This window comes from Hemitrygon akajei, chromosome 3 (assembly GCF_048418815.1).
Source record: "Hemitrygon akajei chromosome 3, sHemAka1.3, whole genome shotgun sequence".
In the NCBI taxonomy this organism is placed as follows: Eukaryota; Metazoa; Chordata; class Chondrichthyes; order Myliobatiformes; family Dasyatidae; genus Hemitrygon; species Hemitrygon akajei.
The window spans coordinates 183006211-183020308 of record NC_133126.1 but is presented as its reverse complement, the minus strand read 5'-3'; the positions used below and the strand labels follow the sequence as shown (position 1 = coordinate 183020308).

The following is a 14098-nucleotide window of genomic DNA, read 5'->3' as shown; positions in this document are numbered from 1 at the left end:
AGTCTCTGTCTTGTCCTCTTTTTAACTGCATTGATATTTCAGAACCAGGTTAGATCCTCAGAGATTTTGACACCCAGGAACTTGAAACTGCTCACTCTTTAAGGTTGATAAGTCACCTAGACCAGTGTGGGCAGTGTGAGTTGAAGGGTTGGGAGGGCCAACTCCACACTGTATTGCTAGATTAAGAAAAAATTGTCCAAACGTTGTTTATTGTTAACACACTTCAAACAAGATAATATCTTATCGAATCTCCTCAGTACCCTCTCTAAAGCTTCCTCATCCACGCTATAGGGTTGTGACCAGAACTGCACATAATACTCCAAATGTTGCTGAGTCAAACATTTATACACTTGCATCCTGATGGCAAATTTATACTTATTGACCTGACCCACGTAGACAAATATGCTGCACCTTATCCGCTTGGTTTGCCAATTTTGGAGAGTTATTTGCATCCTAGGATCATTGTGTACATCAATGAATCCATTGTCCCATCATTAAGGACCTCCAACACCCAGAACCTTCCTTCTTCTCATTGCTACCATCAGAGAGCCTAAAGACATACACTCAATGTTTTATGAGCAGTTTCTACCCCACTGCCGTCAGATATCTGAAAGGACAATGAGCCAACCATTGAACACTGCCTCATTATTTTTGTTTTCTTTTTGCACTGCTATTTAATTTATGTATTGCCCTGTACTGCTGCCACAAAATAATAAACAGTGATGTTAAAATAATTTAACAGTGATGTTAAATCCGACTCTGATCCTGAATGCTCCTGAGGGTTCTACCATTTGCTGCAAGGAATGTCAAGGCTAATAAAACGGTGGGGAATGGGTGAGGTGCCTGGAACAGCAGAGGTTCATACTTCATGGTTGAACTCAGAAAGTGAAAACTTATTGTAGAGTCTGTTGTTGTTGAATGTCAGATTTTGTTTAACAGGACAACTGTAGCTTGTGACCTACTGGCAGCGTGCTAAATTGCCACAGGAGTTCTGTAAAATGCTCGGGATATTTATTCCGCAATGAAGAAACAAAGGTCAGAATTTGCAATTGTTCCCATTTCTAAACCTTTTTTTGTGTGCCATACTCTGCCAGAGCCTCGGCGACCACGTTTTTTTCAAGTGGTTGTCTTGGAGGAAAGATTCTGTGAGTGGTCCCCCCACGTCCTTCTCATAGCGCAGTTGTTTTTTTTTCATGAGGCCGAGTTGCGAGCTCAACACTCAACCCGGCACGGATGGAAAGCATGCCCAGGAGCGGCCCGAGGGGGTTTGAACTCAGGAACCTTTGCTCCGGAGTCCGGCGCTGATGTCACTGCGCCACCAGCCGGCCATTTCTAAACTACAAGGTGGGTTAAAATTTGTCTGTAGGTAATAAGCACATTCTGTTGATTCATTCTGTGACAGGACTTCAGGTTGCAGCCTTAGATCAGTAAACTACTATCTCTAAGAGAAACCTGATTGATTAATATCAAAAATAAAGTTGGCTATATTTTTACATAGATTTATATTGCAAGTACTGAAGGTTTTGAATGCTGGGAGATAAAACTGCAAGGAATCTTGGAAACAAACTTGTGTGGCGGCCCGCACACGTGGGACTCGAACCGCCATCGGGAGCCGCAGGCAGACATGTGGTAGCACATTTGGAACTATTCGCTCGGGGCGGACCTTCCAGGGACAGTCTGATGTCACCTCCACACCACGGATCGCAGGGGCCCATGGGAGGGGAGATTTAAGCGCGCAGTTTTGAATCAGTAAGCGCATTCTGAGTTGAGCTTTCTCTGCCTCCGTGTGTTTCTTTAGTAGCGCATTGCGCGCGACTACATTGGTGACCCCGACATTCCAGACGGCATCTGGAGTCGGCGACTCAGCGACCAGCCATGAGTTTGAGCAACTTGCACAGCGACTCTGAAGCTCCCGACTTTCTGGGCCACTCAGCCCCACGTTTAGTTCGAGCAGGCTGAGGCCCAGTTCAATATCAGAGACATTACAGCCGACGCCATGCGGTACTACTACGTGGTCAGCACGCTCGACCAGGAGATGGCAGGCCGGATCATCGACTTCCTACGCCAGCCACCAATGGAGGACAGGTACACTAAGCTTAAGGCACTCCTGATCCGTACCTTCGGACTCTCCCGCCGTAAACGGGCCACGCGGTTCCTATACATGGACGGCCTGGGCGACCACACGCCATCTGAGCAACCTCCATGGGCCTAGCCACGATCGCGCACCCCAAAGCCCAGGCCCCACAAACGAAGCCGTCGAGACCCATGGGGGAAAAAGATGAAAGTTCAGAACAATGGTGTTTCTATCACCAAAGATGGGGCTCAGGCACGCGCCACTGCCGTCCACCATGTGCTTTTCCGGGAAACGCCGGGACCAGCCGTCGCTAATAGCTACGACGGCTGGCCACCAAGACAGCCTCCTGTACCTCTGGGACTGGCACTCTGGGCGGTGCTTCCTGGTAGACACCGGGGCCGAAGTCAGCGTACTCCCCCCCTCAAACATGGACACTCGTAACGCAGTCCCAGGCCCCGAACTCACTGCAGCAAATGGCACCAGTATTCGGACGTACGGCCCGCAAACTATCTCACTGCGTTTCGGGTCCAGCCGTTTCACTTGGACTTTCACGTTGGCAGCGGTGTCACAGCCACTACTAGGCGCAGATTTCCTACGAACCAACTGCCTCCTGGTCGACCTAAAAGGCCAGCGTTTGATCCATGCCGAGATGTTCCAGACTTTCCAGCTCGGAGAAGCCAAGCTACCGGCCCTCCACCTGGATTCCGTGACCCTCTCGGGTAACTAATTCGCCAGGGTGTTGGCGGAATTCCCCTCCTTAGTCACCACGCAGTTCTCCATGGCTGACCCCAAGCACGGTGAGCAGCACCACATCCCCACGCAAGGACCGCCGCTGCACACCCGAGCTCGCAGGCTCCAACCCGACAAGCTCCACCTCGCCAAGGAGGAGTTCCGTAAGTTGGAAGAGATGGGAATCATACGCCGCTTAGACAGCCCGCAGGCAACCCCGCTGCACGTGGTGCCCAAGTACACAGGAGGACGGAGGCCCTGCGGAGACTACAGAAGGCTCAACGGTGCCACAACTGCCGACAGATACCCGGTACTCCACATCCAGGACTTCACGGTGAACCTGCATGGAGTGACCATCTTCTCGAAAATCAACCTGGTCAGGGGATACCATCAGATCCCAGTGCACCCCGACAATGTGCCCAAGACAGCCCTCATCACCCCGTTTGGCTTGTTCGAATTCCTGAGGATACCTTTTGGTCTCAAGAATGCAGCCCAAACTTTCCAAAGGCTCATGGACTCGGTGGGACACGGTCTGGATTTCGTTTTCATTTACTTGGACGATATCCTGGTGGCCAGCAGTTCGCACCAAGAGCACGTGGCACATTTGCGCCAGCTCTGCCAATGCCTGAGCAACCACGGGCTGGCAATCAATCCGGCGAAGTGCCAGTTCGGGCTGACGGAGATCGACTTCTTGGGCCACAGAGTCATCTGACATGGCGCAGTTCCCCTACTGGACAAGGTCTAGGCCATCCGCCAGTTCCCCAAGCCCAGCACGGTCAAGGGCCAACACGAGGAAACCTACAGATGCTGGAAATTCAAACAACACACACCAAATGCTGGTGGAACACAGCAGGCCAGGCAGCATCTATAAGGGGAAGCACCGTCAACATTTTGGACTAACGAAGGGTCTCGGCCTGAAACGTCGACAGTGCTTCTCCTTATAGATCCTGCCTGGCCTGCTGTGTTCCACCAGCATTTTGTGTGTGTTGTTTGACGGTTGAAGGCCTGCAGGAGTTCGTAGGGATGGTCAGCTTTTATCATCAGTTCGTGCCAGTGGCAGCACGCATCATGATGGCCGGCAAGGCCAAAGAACTGGCATGGGACATGGAGTCCACAGAGGCGTTCGAACAGGCCAAGGAGGCGCTGGCAAAGGCGGCCCGCCTAGAGCACTCAAGAGTCGATATACCCACGGCACTCACAGTCGACGCTTCCGATACGGCAGTCAGCGGAGACCTGGAGCAGCTCGTTGAGGACCAGTGGTGACCACTCACTTTCTTCAGCCGGCACCTACGGCCACCAGAGGTGAAGTACAACGCTTTCGACAGGGAGTTGCTAGCGCTCTACCTGACTGTCCGGCATTTCAGGTACTTCCTCGAGGGAAGGGAGATCACCGTGTATGTGAACCACAAGCCCCTCACCTTCGCACTGGCCAAGGTATCGGACCCATGGTTGGCTTGGCAGCAGAGGCACCTGTCCTTTATTTCTGAATTCACCACAGACGTCCGCCACATCGCAGGGAAGAACAACGTCGTCGCCGACACAATGTCACGCCCCGCCTCCGCTCAGTAGGCATATCGTCCTCAGGAAAAGATTACACAGCACTGGCGGAAGCACAATGGTCAGACACCGAGATTCCGGCTTACCGCACCGCCGTTTCGGGGCTCCAGTTGGAGGATGTCTCCACAGGCCCGGCAGCCGATCGACTCCTGTGTGACGTGTCTACCGGCAAACCCCGACCCATGGTACCAGTGGCATGGAGGCGCCGGGTGTTCGACACGCTGCACGACCTGGTCCACCCGTCCATCCGGGTGTTCGACACGCTGTACGACCCGGCCCACCCATCCATCCAGGTGTTCGACACGCTGTACGACCCGGCCCACCCATCCATCCGGGTGTTCAACACGCTGCACGACCTGGCCCACCCGTCCATCCGGGTGTTCGACACGACCTGGCCCACCCGTCCATCCGGGTGTTCGACACGCTGCACAACCTGGCCCACCCGTCCATCTGGGTGTTCGACACGCTGCACGACCTGGCCCACCCGTTCATCCGGGTGTTCGACACGACCTGGCCCACCCGTCCATCCAGGTGTTCGACATGCTGCACGACCTGGCCCACCCGTTCATCCGGGTATTCGACACGACCTGGCCCACCCGTCCATCCAGGTGTTCGACACGCTGCACGACCTGGCCCACCCGTTCATCCGGGTGTTCGACACGACCTGGCCCACCCGTCCATCCAGGTGTTCGACATGCTGCACGACCTGGCCCACCCGTCCATCTGGGCGTCCATCAAGCTGGTAGCGGACAGATTCGTCTGGCACGGTTTGCGCAAACAGGTTGGACACTGGGCCAGGACCTGCGTACACTGCCAGACCGCCAAAGTCCAGCTACACTTGAAGGCTCCCCTCCAGTAGTTCCAGCCGATGCACAGGAGGTTCCAACACATCCACGTGGACATCATTGGCCCCCTGCCAGTCTCCTGGGGCACCAGGTATATCTTTACCATGGTAGACAGGTTCACCAGATGGCCAGAAGCCGTACCACTCGCAGACACGTTCACTGAGTCCTGCGATGGGACGCTCATTGCAAACTGGATCGCCAGGTTCAGCCTCCCAACGGACATCACCTCCAACAGAGGGGCGCAGTTCACGTCTGGTTTGTTGCACAGCTCCTGGGCACCCAGCTGCATCACACCACAGCGTACCATCCCCAGTCCAACGGTTTGGTAGAGCGATTCCACCGGCATCTGAATTCTGCCCTGATGGTGCACCTCAGGGGCCCCAACTGGACAGACGAGCTTCTCGGTCCTACTGGGCATCCGCACAGCCCCCAAGGAGGACCTGGACACCTCCTCGATGGAATTGGTCTACGGCGCCCCCCTGACGGTCCCGGGTGAGTTCGTACCAGAGGCCTGAGGTTTGGACGAAACTCCAGCAGTGGTGCTAACGAGGCTGCGGGACAAGGTAGGGACCCTAACACCAGTCCTGACCTCTAGGCATGGTCCCACGCCATCCTTCACCCCTAAAGACCTCCGAGACTGTAAGTATGTTTTTATTCGCAGGGGCAAGCACAGGTCACCTCTACAGTGGCCGTACGAGGGACCCTTCAGGGTGATCCGGCACAACGGAACCACGTGTGTCGTGGAGGCGGGTGACCGGGAAGAGACTTTTACAGTGGACCACCTCAAACCAGCGCACTTGGACATTGAGCAACCGGTGAGGGTACCCGCACCGTGCTGGCGAGGCCGGCCACCCAGGCAAGCCACACAGACTGGGGGCTCCACTCCCCCGATGGACGTTTCGGGGGGGGGGCAATGTGGTGTGGCGGCCCACACACGGGGGACTCAAACCGCCATCGGGAGCCACGGGCAGACACACGGTGACGCGTTTGGAACTAACAGCTCGGGGCGGACCTTCCAGGGACAGTCTGACATCACGTCCGCCCCATGGGAGGGGAGATTTAAGCACGCGATTTTGAATCAGTAAAGGCATTCTGAGTTCATCTCTCTCTGCCTCCATGTGTTTCTTTAGCAGCGCGTTGCGTGCGACTACACTTGCATGAAGTTTGTGAATTTATTTTGCAGGTTTAATGAAGCATAGAACCAAAAGGAATCCACAACATAGGTTGCTATCAAGCCCGTTTTGAACAGACCAGTTGAAAACCCGAACTAGTCTAATTCCTCCTCTCAGCACTTGAGCTCCAGCTCTGCGGGTCATAGCACTTCAAGTATATCTGCCTCTACCATACCTTCAGGCTTTGAGTTTCAGGCCTCATCACCTCTGATTAAAAATAAATCCTCATTTTTCCTCTAAAAATCTTAACATTAAATCTTTAACTCTTGATTCTTGACCACACTGCTAAAGGAAATTTTCTGTAGCCTCTGAATTATGCATTTTAATTAAATTTTCACTCATTTCAAGAGAAAATAATCTCAGTGTATGCAGCCTTTTCACATGACACTTATTTTTCAGATCAGAGAAATTCTTTGTAAATTTCCATTTCCATTCCCCCCAAGAATTATCTTGCTTTCTGACCACTAACCTTCCAGATCTATCCATTTTCCAGCGTACATACTTAAAACAGAAAATTGGCAGTGTCTGTTTTGGTAAAGACAAAAAACTTAAATCGTGAGCATTTCAATCAAACTTTTCCTGATTTTCTCCAAGCTTGAGTGAATTGAAACCTTGGGTAATGGTTTATATATTTCAACTTCCAATTGGTTCTGTGCAACAACATCAAATCTATGTGCTGATGAACTTTTAATTACAATGCTTGTGAAGCAACCTTATCTTCACAAAACTAAAATCAGTGAAATGTGAACTTTGATCTAATCCTGTAAATACTGCAAAAATACTTGCATGTCTTTGAACAGGGCAGACTTAATTAAAATAAAATGCTTCCATGAGAAACCCTCAATTTTTCCAATTACATTTCACTGTTTTTTGAAGCTCATTTTTATGTTAAGATATACAGTGAGTTGATACAGTTATTGCAGACATATGCACTTGATACTCCACCCCCACCCCTAAATCTGAGAGCACAGATAAATGGGAAGAAGAAAGAATTCCTTTTTTGATCAATAGAGTTGATATCAAAGCTGTGACAAAGGAGGCTTGAAAATAATTTCCACGTCTTTGTTGTTAATCAGTCACCTCTACAGAGACGGGTTCTTAGCTTTTAATTCAGAATGATTATCCACTTTCTGCACCATCCTCCCTATTAGAATCTTGCACCATAGCTCTTCTTAGGTTACCAAAGTACACTTTACTTTAGAATTAATTTTGTTGTGTGATACATCTTTTTGTTTTCCCTTGTTGCCTTTCTTTTTCAAATGGAAAGTAACAAGCAGGTTGATGAAAAACATGGCTGTACTGCATTCTCTGATAATTATATCTGATACATTGCTTCTACATATGCTGAATTGAAAGTATGGACTTTGACAAATATTAAGTGCCAGGCTATATTGTATTAAATAGCTATCCTTAGATACAGTGTAATCCGTTTCAAACACTGCCATTTGTAGGGCAATATTTTTGTTTAATGTTCTCCCTTTCAAATGGGTTGTTCAAATCCACTTATTTCTTGATAGTATATATATTGAGATTCAACATATGATGATGGGTGAGTAAAAAAAGCACTGTGGTATCTATTTTTAATTGCTAATTCCAGTATTTCTGTCTCACGATCTACAAAAAATAATAGGTAAGCATTACATTTGTAAATAATGTCTAAGGGATGGGAATTTGACTTTTAAATCAATAGAAATAAATTTAGGGAGATGAGAATCATGGGCAAATATCGCAGAGCTAACTTTGCATTTTCAGTCAATGGCAAGTTTACAAAGGAGCTCAGTTATTAACTTCTACAATTATAATCAATGTTCTTAAATTTTAAGTGATTCTGAACCAGACTGTCAAATTAGTTGGATAATCTTGATGTTAAATGATAGACTATTTTTATTAAAGAATATTTGCCCCAGTAGAAGAAAACTGAAGCAACCTTGTCTGACAAGAGCAGAGAATGATAATGGCTCAGCACACAATCAGATCAAAAATCCTCTTACACTAAATTAATTCTTGACAAATCAAGATAATAAAATGAATTAATTTTTGGCCAGCGTATTATGCTGTCAGTACTTACGTAAACCAAAATGACAAACTCATTTTACAAACACTACGGTGTGCTTGTGTAAACAGTCTCAGCTCCTTAACTGCTTTTGAAATTATTGGTTTCGTTTTAAGCTTATTTCAAGCACAGGAGTTGTGTTTGCTCAGTTAGTAATAAATAATATGAGGACTGTTAAGAAGATACAGCATCCCTGTTTAGACCAATATTTCATGGTTAATACTGTCTTTGAAACCACTGAAGATTCCTAGGTTTACTATTTTATGTAGAATACATAATGATTCATTTTTTTCTCCCTCAGTAATCAGCAAGTCATCACCTCATCAAGATACAGTGCGCATAACACAATTGTTAATCTGCTGCGATTGTAATTATTGGCAAGAAGAACCACCAAAGATGAACTAGAATGGAAAATTTGATTCTATTGATTTTGAAGTCAAATTTTCATCCCCTAGACACCCATTACAAATTTAGCGTTCATCTGTTACCTTTTGTAAATGGCAAGAAGTAGTAAAATCAGCAGTGAAACATTAAACGTAGGAACCAAGTTGCTGTTTTAACTCAGATTCATCATAAATTGTATATCAACAGTTATAATTCACTAAAATAATTGTGAATTGGAAATAAATTCACTTGTGTATGTTCTGCATGACCATCGATAATGGACAAACAAAGCAATTAGAACCACCAGTAGGTCACTTGGCAACTCAAGCCTGCTCTGCCGTTAAATAAAACCATGCCTCATCTGATTGTGACCTCATCTGTGTATTTTTATCTACCCCCAGAAACTTTTCATTCCATTGACTTCTAAACAGCCTAGCTCCATCTGTCTGAAAAATACCCCAGAGTTAGCTTCCACTGCCCTTTAAGGGAGAAAGTTCAAAACACAAATGGTGCTCTGAGAGGGAAAGTCTCACCTCATTTTGGCCTTCAGCAGGTATTAGCATTCGAATTGGTTTAATATGGTCATGTGTACCAGGACGTATGTGACAATAATAAGTATATTTTGCATACGGCCCATACAGACCAAACCATTACACAGAATAGATTTAATACTACCAGCATATGTCGTGAAATTTGTCAACTTAACAGCAGCAGTACAATGCAATACATGATAAATATAGAAAATAAATAAATGAATTACAGTAAGTATATACTGTATATGATTATTAAATATTTAAAAATAGTAGTGCAAAAACAGAAATAATAAAAAAAGAGAGGTACTGTTCATGGGTTCAGCGTCCATTTAGAAATCAGACGGCTGAGTGGTAGAAGCTGTTCCGGAATCGTTCAGTGTGTGCCTTCAGGCTTCTGTACCTCCTTCCTTACAGTAACAATGAGAAGATAGCATGTCCTGGGTGATTTGGGTCCTTAATAATGGACACCGAATTTCTGAGGCACAGCTCATTGAAGATGCCTTGGATACTTTGGAGCTGACTAATTTTACAACTTTCTGTAGCTTCTTTCATTCCTGTGCAATATCCCCCCCCCCCCCATACCAAATAGTGCACTGGGTCAGACCATGGGAAAACAATAACAATGCAAATAAAGTATAAAGGCTAGAGAGAAAATGCAGTGACAGATCATCATGATGTAGATTGTGAGGTAAAGAGTACACATCGAACAAGATGTCCATTCAAGAATCTCATGTCAGCAGGGTGGAAGCTGTCCTTAATCCTGGTGGTCTATACATTCAGACTTTTATATCTTCTGCCCAATGGGAGAGGGGAAAAGAGAGAATGTACAGGTTGGGTGTGGTGTTGGTAATCAGTTGTTCTTAAGTAATCACCCTTAGTTCTAGATATTCCCACTTCTGGAAATAATCTCTGCATGTCGACTGTCAGGACTCCTCAGATCTTAAGTGCTTCACTTTTCTAAAATCCAATTAATCTGAGCCTCACCCTTCAAATGATCATAACATTAATCCAGAAGAGTCTTGTCAGGACTTTTATGTTAAAGCCCTTTTATAGATTCACAGATTCATCAAAACAGGAAGGAAGCAGTTTCTTCAACCCAATCCATTGATACTGACTGAGCTGCTGATCTAAATTAATCCCATTTGCCTGTATTTGGCCTACATCACTCTAAACTTTTCCAATCCATCAATCTGTCCAAATATGTTTTAAAGATTGTAATGGTACCTGCCTCTACCCACCTCATCTGGCAGCTCGTTCTATATACACAAATGCTGTGTGCAAAACTTGCCCCTCAGATTCCTTTTAAATTGTCCCCTTCTTACCCTAAAACTATACACTCTTTTTGATCTCCCCTACACTGGGAAAGAACTGGTAACACATACCTCTGTACCCTTTCTATTTTATGACCAGAGGCAAACACATAACAGGTTTACAATCTGTCTGGGGTAACATTATTATGTAAAAATCCAAAAGTAAATGCAGAGATATTGGTGGACTGAAACAACATTAAAAATACAGAATTCTGAAATATTTAGGGTCAGGGCACATCTCTGGAAGAAGAACCAAATGAATACATTGAGGTTTTCAACGAGAACCATAATATTGGCTTCATAAACTATGAAAGTAAGACATTTGTAAATATACTTTTTTACTAGATATGGAGGGCATTTTTGACATTTTGTATTCCCAGGTGTGCTTTATGTTGAGATTTTCTATATCTGGCACATGACCCACACGTGAACTCCAGTTCCTGCTTTGAAATCACATACAAGATCATTCTCTGGATAGTCTATGCTGGGGCATTAGAAGTAGGCCATATAATATATATGATAGAAAGCACAATCACTAAAATGGTGAACACAATTCTTCCTTCCAAAAGCTGCAGGACCTACCTGTGCTTACTCACTACATATTCAGAGCTGAGATGGGATTTGTTAAACTTCCCTTATGGTTTCCTCTATCAGAAGCACTGACACTTTAAGTGCTGCACCAGTGGTAGAGCCATGTCTTAGCTCATGTTTCCCTGGGCAACAATTCTTTTTTTACTTTATGCTTTGGAGCTTCATAAAACACGTGAGTGAGTGCTGCCAGGATCTAAATTTTCCTCTGGGGATATTTATTTCCCGATGGGATCTCTTAGATCCTGTGGCACAAAGCTGATGAGCCTAAGCTGGAGAAGCTACGGAGGAAGAATAGATCTCTGACACATGAGAGCCTGCTTCATGGCATGTAATATAGATTAGCATTTGTGCCATGAATTTTTCTTGAGGTAGTGTATGAAAAGGTTTTGCTTCGCTCATTTTTGGGCAATAGCTTCAGCCGCTGTACAAAGCTAAATCCTACTTTTTTTAAACCACTGAGTACAATATTGCCAGAAACAGTGAGCAGCAGGTGACTGATTATGGCACTAGACCAGCACCCTAAGTGGCTGTGAATTCATATCCTAAGATGGCAATTTGTTTTTATTAATTCACACCATGTGGTGTTCCCTTGGATGGACAATGCATAACTCCAATTCATAGAATTATATTGCATGGAAAAAGGCCCTTTGGCCCAACTTGTCCATGTCAACCAATGTGCTAATTCCAGTGCCTGCATTAGTCCATATCTCTCTAATCCTTTCTCATCCATGTACCTATCCAAAAGTTGTAACTGGATTTACCACCTCCTCTGGCAGCTTGTTCTAAATATCCACCAGCACTCTATGTAAATACACTGGCCCTTCAAATTAGTTCCCCTCTCCCCATTTCTTCCCATAACTATTGACATCCTTACTAATCAAGAACCTATCAACCTCCACTTTAAACCTGCCCAATGGCTTGGCCCCCACAGTCACCTGTGGCAATGAATTCCACAGATTCATCACCCTCTGGCTGAAGAAATTCTGCTTTAAATCTTTAATTCCCTCTGAAAAATAGTGATGATCCACATTCTTGATTTGTTGCCTTCCTTTGGTGAAGATACCATGGAGATGTCAGGAAGAGTTCCAGTATTTTGACTCAGCAACGTCAAGCATTAACATTACATCTGAAAATGGAATGGTTTTACCTCTGGATGTGAAATTGCTGATGAATTAAAGAACTTAACTGTAAAGATGTTGAAATGCATCTCGAGAGGAAGCAGTTTTAAGCAACGTGGCAGTGGTCAGTCACTGTGCATCGCACCTGATATTTAGCTCCACCTTGATGCTGCTTGTTTTGTGCTGCTGCCCAAGCTGAATTTCATCTCAAGAAGTCTGGCAGTATGTGACATGGTAAAAGAATGAAAAAAAATGGCCTTCAATAACTGACAGAAACACAACAAGTCAACATATACAGTATCTTTTGGGAAATGGCTTCTGCTAACTCCAACTGGGTTGCATGGTAGATTACATTGGTGAAAATTTACCTCACTGAAGGAGGCCATTCAGCCCATTGTGCTTATTATAAAGGAAAATGTGTACGTTGCAAATGACCTCTAATGTCCCATTTAATCACCCCTCTAATGTATTTAAGCATAACAGATTTTATTCAAATATTTGATCTTTTATGATAATCTCAGTTCTATTAGAACACTTTTTTCATGTGGCACGCAACAAAGACTTTTCTGAAAACTCAAGATCATGTTAGAGAGACATCACGATGCACAATATGCCCCAGACATGGTTAATGATTCTTGTTTAGCATCTGTAAAGCAAACAGATTTAATGAGACCCACGGGATCATAAATATAATGGAACAAACTGGAGTCTTGTTTAGGTGCCTGGACAATTTGAGGAACCCAACAGTAAAACACATCATGAAAGGATTATCAAGTCCTGAAACTCAAGGGCATGTTTTCAACAATAAAGAGGACTACCTTCTATCACCACATTGGGAAAAGACTGGGAAGTTAAGAGAGCCAGCTCTCGTGCTCAAAGGCAGGGAGCTGTGCCTTATTTGCCATTGGCTTTAACAGTAAAATAAAATGCAGAATAAAACCTCATAATTAACAATTGTGCTCTCAACACATTATCCTTTGCTTAGAAGCCCATCCAAGTTGAATACATCAATATAAATAAAAACTTGGTTCAATGGAGTCAATTCTTTTTCTATTTATATTTTCCAGATGATAATACAAGTTCAATGTCAGGGTTTAGTGACAATAACTTCTAACCTTGTATTTGGACTTTCACAGGTCAAGACTTCCCGATTCTTTTGCAAGAGATTGGTGGCTGGAAATTGATCTTGGAGCTGGCCAGGAGTTTGGAGAACCCCTTTTCAGTGAAGTTGTTGCTCTTCAGGACTCCCTTTCAGGTCTTCGCTCTTCTGTTGTATTCCAAGTCAGGAACGAAGTAATTTGATATAAATATATTGGAGGGGTCTTATGGGAGTGGGCTTATTCTCATTTGTAATAAAGTCATTGACATCTGTTTTCATTGAGGTCATCCACAGCTGCCGTGTAAGTGCTTAAAATAATAATATTCAATATGAAAACTGACCACATAATCATAATTAATTCTTGGGGTGGGTGACAAAAGAAAGTGTTAATTCAGGAAATCTATAAAATCTGTGGCATTGGCCATTCCAGAAAATCCCAGGAGAATAACTTCCTCCCAAATATTTTATCCCCATTATCTCTGAGGATGCTACACTTCCATGGTATTTTATAAGCTGTGACACATCTTCTGTATCATGTTGTTGTAGCAAGTAGAGTGCCATTCTCTACTGCCATATTAGCCATATACTTGGACTCTGAGAGACTGGTACTCTTGATGATTGTTCTTTTGAATA

At 45.1% G+C, this 14098-nt stretch overlaps 1 long non-coding RNA gene across 1 annotated transcript; it reads left to right on the top strand.

Annotated features, from left to right (window-relative positions):
• The first annotated feature begins 1220 nt into the window (after nt 1-1220).
• LOC140724433 (uncharacterized) lies at nt 1221-13750 on the top strand. The gene is made up of 2 exons (XR_012098132.1): nt 1221-1344; nt 13503-13750. It is a non-coding gene; the product is annotated as an uncharacterized lncRNA (long non-coding RNA).
• The last annotated feature ends 348 nt before the right edge of the window (nt 13751-14098 follow it).